This window comes from Anopheles coluzzii, chromosome 2, assembly GCF_943734685.1.
Source record: "Anopheles coluzzii chromosome 2, AcolN3, whole genome shotgun sequence".
In the NCBI taxonomy this organism is placed as follows: domain Eukaryota; kingdom Metazoa; phylum Arthropoda; class Insecta; order Diptera; family Culicidae; genus Anopheles; species Anopheles coluzzii.
Window position 1 is genome coordinate 4,331,638 of NC_064670.1, and position 13,117 is coordinate 4,344,754.

Consider the following 13,117-nt stretch of genomic DNA (forward strand, 5'->3'; position numbering starts at 1 on the left):
AGGAAAGATGACCATTTTAGATAGCGAAAAATTAGTTTAGATAGAATCGTTTGATATAGCAATCAAAATAATTTGCGCAAATCAAGATCATGTAAGTTCCTCTTTTATTCATTTAAAATATAAAATCCAAAAAAAATGCATCAAACAATACCTTAATCTTTTACAAAATAATTCGCAATTATGTAAACAGAAATTAGAAAAAAGCACCATTCACGAAGCAGCCCCAAACAAATGAGCGCTCACTCATCAATCTCGTCCCCATCCAGCCAGTAATCCAAACGGTCGCCACCACACCGTACCAATTTAACCGTTCAATTTTATATGATAAAGAGAGAGAGAGAGAAAGAAAAAAAAACATGTTTAACATTACCACCACCTCCAATCTGGCCTAGCACAGCCGATCGAGCCGCTCGAAATGTCCCCTGCAGTGATGGTGCGGTCTGGCGGCAAAGGCAGCGACACTCGATCAAACGCTTCCCGGGCTTGATTCGATGGAAACGCTCAGCATGGTTTAGCACGCGGCAACCGGATCCGCTCTGGAACGATTCTGACCCCCCGGCTCTTCGGGCGGTTCGGTGTAATGGCTCAGCGAAAAACTGACCGTTCATCAAAAATAGGAACCACACGCGTTCGTTTTTCATCGGGCGATTTGTTTCTCTTTTTTTTTGCTCGCTCACCGTTTTCCACCATTTCCAGCATGATTCCATACAATTTGTACGAGCGTTTTTTTTTTTCATTTCCAATTTCTTCCTCTCTCTCTCGCGCGCGCTCTTGCATAGGCACGTAGGCAGAAAAAGCTCCCGAAACGTTTATGTATTACCCGTCCCCGGTTCGACTGCCGTGTTGTGCCGCGCGCAAGAAGATGGAAGGTCCGCGTGATTGGACGCAACGTGGGATGAAAATGGCAGAAAATTATCGTTTTCCAACCACCGACCACAGCACACCGAATATGTAACCGTTTCGACCCCTGATCCTGATGGGGGGAAAGAGTGAAAAAACGCACAACCTGAAACGTTCCAACAGTCGTGTTAGAAAGGAAAGTGAAATGAAAAAAAAAACGCTGGCAAAAGAACCACGTCAGACGACATGAAGCGAAAATTCGTTGACCGATGATGTCATTAAGGGTGGACGGTTGCTGTGTATGTGTTAGTCTGGCATCGGTTGGTCGGCGATGTAATCTGTCGCAAATTTTTCGGTTAAATATTTGATAGATTAAATCTAACAACCTTACCCCGAGCTGCGTCTGTTCTCTCTCTCTACTCTTCCCACTGGCACATAATCTGTCGCACAGAGCCTGCGTTGCCATTGCCCCCGGGGCGTACCAAACCAATCAGGAATCATTTATGCTGCCCGCACGGTTGCGTGGGAATTGGGAATACGAATTATGATAAATACATGCCGGACACGCGGCTACGCGGTAGCGCGGCGAGCCGAGGATTGAAGTACGGTTTTAATGGAAAGCACGAAAGGAAGCATTTACTTTGAGCTAATGGTTGGTGGTCTCATTTTTCTCTCTGAGGTTAAATTTGTTAGAAAAACATCATGCAATTGGAAAAAACGTGTCGATACAAATGAAGTGCAATAATTTTAATTAATTGGTAATTATAACACCGATTGGATTTTTTGCAAACCGTTTTGAAACCATCACAAGTTTCCTAGAATTCTCACCTAAAATTCCAAATAATTAAACAGGCATAAATAAACGATTGTATAAATATGACGAGACATTGATAAGGGATTTATAGAAGTAATACTGTAAAAATAAAAAAAATAAAAAAACGAACATTAAAAAAGCTTTTCCCGGCTTTCGATCTACCGGTTGTTTATCAACATCCCATCGGAACCAATTCCACAAGCAAGGCAATGCATGGGCAATCTCTCGCTGGGAATCGACGGGATGAATTTATGGGCACTCGCGATCACATTTGGCAAAGTTGATTTAGATTTAAATTGAAACCGAACACAACGCCAAAAGTGGTCGTGTCGCTACCGAGACCGGGCCGATCTGGGATCGTTTTCTTTTTTTTCCATTTCTCAAGAAAAGCCGAAAAAAGCATTGCAAAAGCTAAGTGAACAGCAGCTTTTGTCTTTCCCTGCCCCCTCGGTGTAGCGATCCGTGTCCGGCCAATTCAACGGTAGGACCTGCTAATGTCCCACGGGAAGCTTCTGTGAAGACCTCCAGAAGAGGGAAGGGGAGAGGGGATCCCTGGACTGGAACAACGGCAATAGCAACTTTGTCCGTTTCCATTTACCTTTCTCTGGCCAGCACACGGCCGCGGTCACAGCTTCACAGCAAGCGGGCACTGTATCGAACGGTAATAGATTTCAAACAAGATGCCACACTCCCAGCACAGGGAATACCGCCTCCCGGTAGAAGATTTATTTGACACTGATTAAATCTGGAAGATAGGTTTGTTATTTCTTGCCTGCAGCTGTCTCGGAGGCACACGCAAACACACAAGCGGGGTTGTGTAACACGACGAGCTTGCAACAAAGCGCAGCCAGTGCCACAACAGTAAACAACACGGTTGCTAAATCATCAAGGAATTGGAAACTAGCTTCCAGCCTTGTAGCGCAAGTGCTGAAGCACGAAGAATGTACTTTGCTACCGCTTGCTGTCTCTCAAGTGCTAAGATGCTAAGAATAGAAATGGTTGTGAAAATAAACACGGCAAAGGATATTGATTTGGAAGCCAATTTTATCGGACAACATTCGGGAAGGACGTTATCAGCTTCGGTGATGATATTTTCATCTCGTTTATTGAGAATGCTGTCGAGAGAATTGAAGATGTACTTCATCTGATTTGCCTGGTGAAAGGTTCATTTTATTTGTAATAAATTGGAAGTGCATCAAACATCTATTGAAACGGTAAGAGTTTATTTCCTCCCAATTATTATCATCAGGGTAGTCGATCCGTTTCAAAGGTCAATGTTTGGTTTTTACCTCAGTGTTATAGTGCATTCTTTAATCCAAACAAAATTTCCTCAAAAAAAGCAGTAACTCCTGAATGAATGCACTTGCCTTCCATGGAAATAACGCTTTGAATGAGCTGCAAACAATACGCCTCACCTATGGCTATAAATATTTCATGGGAGCTTTCCCGGCCTTCCATCACCGTTCCCCATGGATCCTGGAAAATGAATGAATAATCTCAGATGAAAAGGAATACTGACAAAAAATAACATCTCGATTTCGAATACCCAACTGTGCGCAATCAGTGTCCAGGGTATGAGTGTGTGCTTTCGTGGAGTTGAAGCAAGGCTACGTAACAGACCAAAAAGCGTACGGGGTAACCTACCCGATGGCGTCATCTGTACCTTGGTTCCGCACATAACCACAGGGATATTAATCCGTGATGTGTAATAAATATTGCAATCATGCATTTTATTGTTACTCTTGCCTTCCCCTCCCCTGTCTGTGTGTGTGTGTGTGTGTTTGGTGCTGGTCGCAAAGGGCATTTGTGCGTCACAATAATTTGAGTGTAGCCTCTTTATTTCGTTTTTCGGTTGGAAGGAAGGGAAAGCGTGGCTTGATAGTTGTTTCTCTCCCACCGAATCAACCATTCCATTTCCCGGGGAACCCCAGAAGTATATCACACAGACAGGGAGGAGAGAGACTGGGGCAAAGGCAAACAAATGTGGCTAATTATTTTTACGTGACAGTTTTGTTGACCGTAAATGAGTCTGGGTCGAGGCAAAATGTGAGTTGCTCGGGTTGACGTAAGTGTGCAATGCTCTACGGTACGGCAGGACAAATTGGAGAACCGCTCCCAACCGTGGACTGGCACAACATTGTAACCCTTTTTGGGTCGGCTGTTTATGCCACTTTTTTGTGACGGTCAGCCCAGTTGACGATGCTGCCACGATTATGAGCTACAGCTTTCCATTCATTCGTCAAGTTGGCCGATGTGTTCCACCCGGATCGGATCGGTAATTTGTGTGGGTCATGGAGGAATATCGATTTACATGATTACCTCGTCTTGGGCGCAATGAAAACCTCTGAATGGTGGTCAGTTTTCTTCAATCACCAACCACACACACAAGCGCACGTACACAAAGGGCACCAAACAAAAGACGAATGACTTGATCTCGAGCGAGCAACCTTCGTTTCGTCGATGGCCCAGACTAGACCAAACAGGCAGCCACTGGCAGTGCAAACCGACTGGACTGAACTGAACTGGATTGGAGTTCAAGCGCACTTTATTCGATTGATTAATGACACGTATTTAGGCACAGATAAATCATCGGTTAATTATGAGGTGAACGGGAGAACGATCCCAACGCGCACCCAACGCGCTCGATACGTCCGTTAAAGATGATCGCTGTCATTAGTGAAGCTCATTGATGTTGGGCAACTTCAATTCGCTTCAAACGCCAGCGGCCGGGGTTCCACTTTCAACCAACAATTCATTATTAATCGTGCATCTCATCCGCCAACGATACGTCCGGCAGAACGGCAAGATTCCAGGGAAATAGGACCACCACCAGCAACCACAACCCCGCTGAACGACTGGCTGGCGGACTGGGCTGGGTGTGCAGTGTGCGAGGAAGCCAGCCGAACCGATAAGCATCTGGGCAACCCGAGGTCGTTCGTGTCTAGACTGGACCGGCGGTTTGTAAGGGCTTTGGCGCCGGCTTGCTTTGAATGGGTTTCCTACGCTTGCTACGAACAAACCTTCCGTCCCACTGACGGATCCAGCATCATCCGCTAACAAGATGATCGGCGTGTTTGGCAGTTTGATCTAAACATTCGACCGGATGGATGCGTGTGTGCGTGTGTCAATGTTTTGTCTTGAATGCGAACCGAACAGAAACAGGACACGTTCGCAGCTGGTCGTATGGAATATCTTGCCACCAGCAAACGGTGCCTTATGATTATGGTGCCTTATGATGGTCTGCGGTGTGAGCAGGAAGCCGAGAAAGTGGAGGACCAGCAGGAGGAAGGAATGCGCGATAACAGTTTTGTTTATACATACGCCCGATGCGATATGTTGCGAGCTTATGTTTATCTACTGCCACTGAGTGTTTGAATGGCTGATGAAGATGTTAGGCGCACGAATATCATTAGAGCTGATGTAGGGGTTGTTTGCTTGAAATTTGCCCTCTTCGGGCGAAACGCAACCACAATGGATTATGCCCGAAGGAATGGCAAGTGGAACTGTGCGTGTCGGATGGGAAGTTGATATGAATTATGTTGTTTTAAGCGTCTTTAATCGTAAGCAGAGCACAGCTGGTGAGTTTTGAAAATCATTTAACTTATACTTTAATCTTTGTTCTCTTCGAAATTTTGTTGATAGGATTATTGATCATCTTTGTTCAAACAACACACACACACTAGAGCTTTTGGAAATGTAGAATCGATCCCAATAGAACAATTTGAAGTTTATCGCTACTAATGGGACAGCTCGTTAGTCGTTTGCAACGAACAATGCGTACAGCATCCGGCCTTCCACCAATCTGAAGCTGAGATTCTTTCCAACAAGAGATCGACATGCATTCCCGCTGCTGGCCATGTCGATTTTGAACCATTAACGTAAACCTCGCGATAGAGGATTTTCGCCGAAAAACGCTCTAAACATGATGCACATGTATTCGCAACGGCATTGGACTGTGCTCGGCTTTGGTCGATACTACTTATCGCCTTCTGAGAAGGCTCTGTTCTAATCTACAGTCTCTCTTCTGGTGAACGGCAACAGCGAAACCAAACAATCCCGTGGTGAAAGCTTCTTGACTTTTTTTGCATTTGAAAGGGAAAAAGTTTTTTTTTTGTTTGTGTAGGAGATAATAGGATTAATTTTTAATACGAAGAAATTATTTTAGGATACGCAGCTGAAGCAAAAATTATAAAAGAACGCACCACAGCCATTTTCCCCACACGATGAATACCACCACCAGCGAGAGCGTCCTAAAATTGACTCTAATCGAGAGGAGAAAGAGAGGGAAATTTGTGGGAAAAAATGGTAGAAAAAACACACGCACCAAGAGAGATGCGTTTTTTGTTGGCAAAATGACAGTTTCTCCATCCTACTCATTGCCGCTATCCGCCATCAACGCCTGGCCAACGTCAAAGAATGTGCCAACGAACTAAACAACGAAGCCGCAGAAATGCTATCATAATAAAATAATTGAATATTCTGTACCGTTCACACCGGATGCCAGAGGAGCACGCACGCACCGCACGCAAGTGAGGGAAGCGTTGACTGCGGCAGGCTGCGGTCCAACCCTGGCAAAACAACCCTGGGAAAGCTGGGAACGAGCAGGCTGACCCCTTTGCCTACCGGGGGATTATCGAGAAAATTGACCTGTTAACGAGTTTGAAATGCTTTCAAAAGGTGGTTCACCCATTCTAATGAAGGATTATCGTTCCGGAGACTGTGGGTACGGTCAACTTTTGCCTCTACCTGCCAGTTTTCGATGGATGGGGAACCTCAAACGTCCCGCTTCTGACTCTGTTTGCTCACGTGCTTCACGTTCCGGCAGTAGTGTGTGTGTGTGTGTGTGTATGTTTTTTCTGATCGGATTTTTTCCTCCTACCACATTGGATCTGGTTTCCTGGAGGTATGGAATACACATCCAACAAGCAGATTTGCCTATTTGCGTAGGATCTCAGTGCCATAGTTTCCCTCACAGTTTGTGTGCGTATGTGTGTGCTGTACCGTTCGTTGCGCAAGCCAAAGGAAGAAGGGGATATTATGTTTGGGGAAATATAATCTACCGCTGGACAGATCTAATCCAATAAAAGCTGTCCTGCTTAAGATATTTGTCGAGGAGTAACAGTATCATCCAGGATTTTTTCTGGTGTCCCTCTGTCTTTAGGTCGGCATCATTTTTTGGACATTTTTCGGGGAAGCAGGATTGCCATTACGCTACGGCCATATCTACGGAATAATTTCGGTAGTTTAATTTGAATCTCAATGCTTCTGGATTATGTTTCAGCAAATTATGAAAACTGAACTCGGCACATTGCGTAGGTTTACTTACGAGTAAAGCTCTAAGGGTTTTTTGGGGGATATGGAATGGAATCCGGGATGGTTCTGAAGGAGATTATTGAATTTAGCCATAAAATGGTTCAAAAATGCTTCAAATACAGAATGCAATTATACCCAGTTTCAAATTAACTTTCATAATAATGGTTTTAGAGTAAAGAGACACAAATTACTTTCAAAATATGAAGGTACATTTCTATTCATTTGAAGATAAATAACAGAATTCGTTTCTATAAAGAGCCAAATATTTAAACAGCGGTCAAATGTACAGGGTTTTTTAAGAGTTGTCATAGTTTTGGGACACTTTCTTGACTCTTTCTTATGGAAAATAACTTCATATGATGCAAATTTGACTCTATGGCACCGTATTTCACAGACTCATTGGAAATTCTTATTGGATTTGATCAAAAAGGTGCTAATTTAGTGCAATTCCCGTCACATAATGTTCATTTCGTGTAAGAAAGAGTCACAAAAGTAACCTACAGGTTTGATAACCCATGAAAAACCCTCTAATGGATTTGCACGTCGTCTACTCAGTGTCTTATAAACCAACACCCACGCAAGCTCGTTTTCCAATATCTACACCTATTCCCGGTAGAATTAAAAAAAAAACTAATCGTTACACCCGACTGGTCCTGTTTTATGAAACACAATCGTCAGCAAACATTCGTACCGACTTGCGAAACGACTTTGATAACTATCCAAATAAATAACCTGTTCATCTTGTTCAACCTCTTTGCAGCGTGCCATCCGGCGTGATCTTAGCGCGCAGCTGTGCGTCCCTCCCCGGTTTGCCTCCCCCTCACACACAGCGAGCGAGGGAAGACGTCACGCTCCAGCAAGGGGCAGGAACACAATCCCTGACAAGTTAATTTCTAACAAATCTACGTTCGCAACGGTTCGGCGAAAATGAAAAGTGGCAAACTTTTTCCTTTCGCTTCCTTCCGTTTCGTTGTTCGCTGTTCGCTGTGTGGTGGCCAAAGATTGCGCCTTGCAGTCTTTTACTGGGACTGGCGTTTTTTTATTATTATTCCGGTAACTACTGGTGAAGGTGAATTGGAAGGGCTGCTTGAGCAACGGATTGAATGAAAGCAAGAATCCTTAGCTCTACACTGCTCGTCTGCTGACATGGAGCTGGAAACTGGAAAAGCACCAAGCGGGAGTCAAAAGCGGGAAAAAGGGTACACGCGGGCGAGGCAGGAAAGAAAAACGTTTAATATTACTTTCGCAACACTTCAGTCAGTTCAACTCCGTTCATCAGGGTGGTCGTGTTGAGCCACGTTACTCTACCACACCATCACTGGGATAAGCTGTTTCTCGAATCAACCCCACACAAGGCGTAGAAACTAGTTAGGCTGAATTGGCCACTGTGTGGATGCTTCCGTTTCCTTCGGTTCCGGTGTCCGGACTCGGTATGAAAACTCCCTCCCCCTAAAAGACAGGTTGGAGTAGGATGTTTTCCGAAAGTTTTCTAAAGAATAAACAAACGCTCCCGGCTGCCACTGGTGGATTGGCCGTAGGTGCACACAATCGGGGCTGGCAATAGCCGCCACAGGATAGACACCGTGTGGACGTAGACCGTGCTAGCAGGCAGCGCCGAGTCGGCAGCGGACACGTCGGAAGCAGTTTGCGAAACAGCGCAAACTTTAGAAACAAGCGTGCAAACTGTGAACAACCGGAAACCCCTGAAGTTATGGCGCACTGTGCGCCTCCATTTAGGGCCCAGCTGCTCTCCTTTCTCTCACGTTCTCTGGCATGCTGAGCACTGCGCACTGTCTCTTTTCGCTCCTTTATTTCTGTGCCTACCTAGATGAGGAGGCATAGAAACTGGCTCGTGAAATACAGAAGAGAGTGGAAAAATGGTGAGACCTACACACATACTGTGTCATGAAAATCAGTTCCTTCCGGAGGCGTCGTCACGCGTGAAGGTCCGTTTTACGCGGGGAAGCTTTTGCGTACCCAATGCCCACAAACACACACAAAAGCGCATCGAAATCCGTGGCAAGCAATCAGGATGCAGCGTCCAAGGCAAGGGCAAAACTTCTGATTGCGTTTGTTGTTATTCAAAGTTTCATTTCGTGTCGGTTGGGCCAATGTTTCCCCCTTTTTTCCCACTGTGCACACAGATTGGTTAGTAGCGCCGGCGGGAGATGGATTTTCATTCGGGAATAAGTCACCGGACGAGCGAGCGAAAGCAAAGGTGGCCTACCCTAGCGGAACGAGCAAATGGTTCGTTCGCGTTGGTTCCGACTGTCTGTCGGTGGCCGGTGACCGGCTGGCCGTTCGCTCTTACACAGAACAAACAGTGGCCGTTGAACGTACAAGTGCTGTTTCACCGTTTCACCGTGGCCCCGTTCGCAGAGGAAGTGTTAATGCAGCTAATGTCGACGATAAAGGGAACATTCATAAAGGGCTTGATGTACCTATAAATCATGAAAAATATACAAGGGATTATCTTGCCCTCTCGCCGGGCAGTCCGGTCTGGCCGGAGGGTTTTCCGAGGTCAGTTGAACTCTGATATCAACGTGGATCAACGTGGTCAGCTCGCTTTCTTTGCACTCATTGTATGGCTCTTGGTTGCAGCTCTTGATGCTTGATGATAGTGCATTCGGTTGTGAATGCTGACCTCGGCCGTAAATTACTGTGCAATGCTGAGGCCAACCTTGGCGCTATGAGCTCGATATATCGGTCCCAGCCCTTAATGCTGTGTGTCTAGGGCAGGTCTTTGCCACCGATACATTGATTCGTGTTGTTCGAGCTTGACTGTAGACAGGCAAGAGTTCCGCTCGATGATTTCATCGGTAAAGGAAGCGGAGCTGAATGTTTGGTTGAAGGTAAATGAATTGTTTCATCGCCGAGTACTCTGTAGTTCACTGTTGCTCAGAGGTTTATCATACAGAGGCAGGGAAAATGAACGTCATAGCAACACATTTCTATTGCAATCGGTATTTGGAAAGCGCAATTTCTACCATATTTAAATGCAACTACTCTCGTGCGGAAATACACATTTCCACTTCCGCACAATATCTGCATACATGCAGCTTGGAGAAGGATTCAAACAATCTCCTGCCCTCGTTATTGGACGCATGTCAGCGCCCAGCACCAGCAACACACCCACAAACAGCGCCTTTTTTCTCCTTTGCTCCCTGTGTAGCGACGTCATTAGTGCCTGCTTTTGACACAGAATAGCGTAACCCGGGGAGATATTTGTCCACCCGTCCGTTGGATGGCATTCCAGCCTTTAGCACAACCAACCAGATGACGAAACTGTCTATTAGCGCTGCCATTATTCCTTCCACGCATGGTCGCACGCATCTCTCTCGGCCAACAGTCACCGCCTCATGCCACCCCACTGTCATCATTCATATGCGCCGTCGTTGCCCACCACACACCTTTTTCTTTGCATCCGATTTCGAAAATTTCCACTGATGCGGCAAATCAACCTTAGCCGTCCGTGTGGGTGCCATAACGAGCCCGGATCCCAACCTGCCAGGATGCCAACCGATGTTGACGTCAAATGTTCGCCATCCACCACCGGCACCGAACCGTCCAAAAAGCTGGCGCCAATGTCTTGCACCACCAACTCGTTGCTCGTTTCATTCGCTGCACTGCAAAAGAAGCTTTTGCAATAAACACACCCAACGAACACGACACCGTGCGCACTACCTTTATCGTGCCCGTGCAATAGGTTGGTGCAAGCTGTATGAATGTGTGTGTGTTTTTCTCTTTCTCTTTCTCTTTCTCTTTCTCTTTCTCTCTCTCTCTCTCTCTCTCTCTCTCTCTCTTTCTAGCTATCCTCCTAACAAGAATCGGGGACATAAATCACAATCAAGCCGCTTTGGCGTACGGAAGCGTTGCCCGTGTAAGGTGTGATTGGATTTCACTCGAGAGCGATGGCCGCATGCAAGGAGCAAGTTTATCAACAGCTACCACCCAGAACCAAACGCCGAGATAAGTTAGGGCGTGCAAGCATGCAGAAAAGAGAGAGAGAGAGAGAGAGAGAGAGAGAGAGAGAGAGAAAAAAAACGAAAGAAACTACCCTGGCACACTGTGCCAGGACACTTGTACCTCCGAAAGCCAGCCAGCGAAAACGGGAACCATTTTTCTCGCACTGCCCCAACAAAGCATGCACTTTGCGGGATGATTGTCGTGTCGGTGCCGCGGCAAAGTTATTTTGTACGGTGCTTCCGGAAACCTTTGAACAAATTGCAATTCAACCACCGCTCTTCGGGTGTCGCCCGGGCATGATTATTACCGGACCGGGCACGGCGGCTGTTCTCCGCGAGCGCAAGCCGTGTGAATTGGTTCGGCAAAGTGTTTCTTATTGTTCCGTTTTAAGCGGGAAGTGGGCTGTGCTTTAGCATTGTTTGGGATATGCGTGTGTTACTTTGGTTGTTGCGGGGAAGGTAAATGGTTAAGCGAGCTGGAAAACACTGAAGAACATTGCATGCACATTGAGAGTCATTGCGTTTTGTGACTGACAATCGACTGCATGGAGTGTCCTGGAGGGTTTGAATTTACAGTTTCATTTTTGTATTTATTAACAACTATTCAGTAAATAAATTCTGCTTGGAAATGAATATATCTTCTTTCAATGATGAGACTTTGAAGTTTCAAGGAAGTTTAATAACACTTGAAATTCACCAATACAATACTTTATATGACTTATTAAATAGGTTCATTCTAGTTTTATATACCTTAACATTTGATTATTCACTAGATCGAATGCTTCCTTCTGTTCAATTACCATCCCTGAGCTCAAATTTATTTATTTCGTTTCAGAGATGAGTGCCTCTCAGAATCTTCTTAAAAATGCAAACAACCCAGTCAGCTCACGTTGAACTTCTCCTAAACGCGAACGGAAACTTTGCGTCAAATGCCTCAGCGTTCCAAAAATAAATTATGTTTCAATCAAAAACACATCGTCCTTATGCGTCCCGAGGCCCGTGCCAGGGCCGGCCGGCAATCCACCACGCGATGGCGTTCGTTACCCCCGTCTTGGCAGCACCCGCACCGAGGCCGAGCTTAAATTTCCCGCGCCGTAATGGACGCGCATCGGCATCGTCGTTCGTCCGCTCAGGCATTAATGGCGCCGCGCCGTGCGTCGGCCTTCGCTTTCGTCGGCTTCCTCCATGCGGGCGCGCTCCGTAATTTGATTAACGTCACGTCTTAAGCAGCTTTATAATCAATATCGTGTCTATCATCAATGCCCGGTGTCACGTTTCATGTGCCGTGTGCCTGCCGCCTGCCGCGCACTGTGTGTACTGTGAGGACCCACCGCTCTCACTTTACACCAAAACGAGGATCCAATTTATCCACCGCTTTAGAATGTCGTCCCTCCCTCGATTGCGTCTTAGAGTTTTCCTTCCCCAACAGCCTGCTTTTCCACATGCCTTAGTTCGCCTGTCCTCCGTGCACTGTGCGAATGACATCAATCTTTCGACCAGCGGCTCTCCCTCGGAAGGACATAATCTTTCCGTTTAACCTGCCGCTTCCGCACTTGTCACGAGGAGCTTTTGCTGTTACATTTGCTATCTTCCACCCGCTCTTCTATTCCACCCGTCCATTCCCCCAGCTACTCGTTACCGTGCGATGTCTTCACGGCGGATAAGCACGCGGAGAGACAAAAACAAATGCGCCATCCCCGCCACAAAAAAAAAGCGAATGCGAAGCGACCAGCAGGCCAGCAAAAAGAAATGCTACAAAAATAAAACACCAACCAAACCAAGCGCAGTACAAATGGCAGTCAATTTTTCAGATCACTGATTTTGATTGGGGTTTGGCTGGGTGTCCTTGCTTGAACTGCGGGAGGACTGGGTGTGTCGGGCCAGGGACACTGGAGCACACAGGGCTTTCCGTTCATGGAAACACTTTCGTTCGCAATTGATCGTGGCTTATCTCGGGAGGGCGGTACGGTGATCTTCCTCCAACACTAATCCTGATAAATGCTAATAAATGTTTTAAGGCTTTGCTGCCGAATCGGCAAACAATCCTTCGGACGACAAGGGCGATGCGTTCAGCCGTGCCTATGAATTATTTGCACCGTGGTGAATCTCTCCGTGCTCTGCCGAAATGTACTTTGGACTGAGGACGCTTCGGACGTGTTTGAGATTAAGCAACTTACGAGCAAGT